The 1,921-nt window shown below is 38.8% G+C and overlaps 1 long non-coding RNA gene across 1 annotated transcript; it reads left to right on the top strand.

The window, feature by feature from the left end:
• Positions 1-94: 94 nt before the first annotated feature.
• LOC123172366 (uncharacterized) lies at positions 95-973 on the top strand. Its single transcript, XR_006485542.1, has 2 exons — positions 95-370; positions 638-973. It is a non-coding gene; the product is annotated as an uncharacterized lncRNA (long non-coding RNA).
• Positions 974-1,921: the final 948 nt, after the last annotated feature.

Genomic DNA, 1,921 nt, shown 5'->3' with positions numbered 1-1,921 from the left:
TTAAATTAGAGCTATGGTAGTAGCTACTAATGTCTACCTTGCAGCTTTGTACTGTTTTGTTATGAATTGTTTGATTGATTCTTTACATATTCAAGTAGCTTAATTTTCTAATAGTTAGGTTTGGAAATAGGCAGGTCATGGAAGGCCTTTGATTTGTTGGATCAGTCTGCCCTACTGCTAACAAGACGAAGGAAGAAAAGAAATTTAAGGGAAGAACTGGTGTTGTTGCTGCTAAGAAGAAGATCGAGCAAGTTAACAAGAAGAAATCATTAGGAAGACAATGGGGAGCCATGTGAAAGATTCAGATTCCTCCTACTACCTGCGCCCCGGTTGCACACACATTGGCCCCAGTACCAAGCTCAAGCTCAAGGTCCTGCCTTTGTCCGCTTTACTTCTAATCAGCTTAGTTCAGTTCTGAATTATATAATTAGTATGTATGTTACATACTTGAAAGGTTGTCACCTATTTTATGCTTCCAACAAAACTATGAAAAATTCATCTGCTACAATCATGTGTTGTTTATTTATTTATTTTGTAATTAGTCAAGTGTTTTTTCATTCCTTGGAATCCATTCACATAGTTATTTTTTGTTATAGATTCTTCAGTTATTAAAGTAGCTTAATTTTCTGATAGACAGATTTGGAAACAAGCAGGACTTTGAAGAACATGGCATGACTTTGCTTTCTAGGATCAGTCTGCTCTCCCTCCTAACAAGACCAAGGAAGAAAATAAGTTTAAGGGAAGAACCAGTGCTTCTAAGAACAAGATCGAGCAAGCCAACAAGAAGTGTTACTTTGATTTGCTCCCTCACTTTAGTGCTTCATACACAAAAAGCTATAACTTATGGACTTGCTCAATCAAACTGTCAAGCGGATGCAGATTGAAACCACATGTACATATTTTCAAGAACAAGTTCGTTTGATAAAAGCTAAGGATGATAGAGCCACTATAACCACTAATTTGAAAATATTTCCCGAAGGAGCAAATAATCATGGAGGTGATCATTAGCCATATAATGCCACTAGATGTAGTGCTTGATAGTGCCTTGTATTGCTCAGTTTTAATTAAGTAAGTAAACTGCCCTGTTCCAATAATAATGAAAAGGTTGTTTCTTCTTTTCCTGCAAAATATAGCCCAAAACTTTCAAATGTTTTGTTTTCAAAGGACGGAGCACTTCTCATATTAGTGAGTTGCTTTGTACAGTTCATATTTGTTGAACTATACACAGTTACAGCTGGATCTCTTTGATTTTTCATCAGTTTTCTAGGAATGTAATTGAAATAATATATCAAGGTTGTCGTGTTGGCGACCGGGCGTGACGAGCCAAAGCCGCTTGATGAACTATTGGTGTGTGCCACTTCTGCGGGGTTTTTCTTTGATGCCACCTCAGTAGTTAAAACAATGACGGCTCCAATGCCTATGCTGCTTCTTTGCTTCAGATTACAGCATTTGTTTTTAGTTTCACCGATTTTGAATTATGAAAGCCACTCACTCACCGAATCAGCTCGACCTCTTCCTCCTTGGTGCTCGGCAGGAGCTCAGGCTACCACCACACAAAGGGAGAGGGAGCCAAGATGAATCAGTCCCGGATTATTGTCTGTGACCCGACGACAGATACAACTACTTCGGGCCTAGGCGAGCAGCCGCCAGCCCTGCATTTCAATCCTAGGTAACCGAGTTTGTATCTGCATCTTAACCTTTAGGCCGTTACGTGCTCTGCAACCACAACATAGCCCTTTCGACTTATTTGCCTCGTGTGTTAATTAGAGGTTTCCTAAAATCTCTGGCTATAGAATAATTCCAAGGTGGTATGTGTTAATCATTTATTCAGCACTGCAATAGATGTAATTTTTGTGTTGGATATGCATTGTTCATTTTCCTGGTTCATTGACATGTTTATCTATTTGTATCTGCAGGATTT

The sequence above is a fragment of the Triticum aestivum genome, unplaced genomic scaffold (assembly GCF_018294505.1).
Source record: "Triticum aestivum cultivar Chinese Spring unplaced genomic scaffold, IWGSC CS RefSeq v2.1 scaffold5703, whole genome shotgun sequence".
In the NCBI taxonomy this organism is placed as follows: Eukaryota; Viridiplantae; Streptophyta; class Magnoliopsida; order Poales; family Poaceae; genus Triticum; species Triticum aestivum.
Note: the sequence above shows the minus strand (reverse complement) of the source record. Positions and strands in the feature narration are given on the sequence as shown.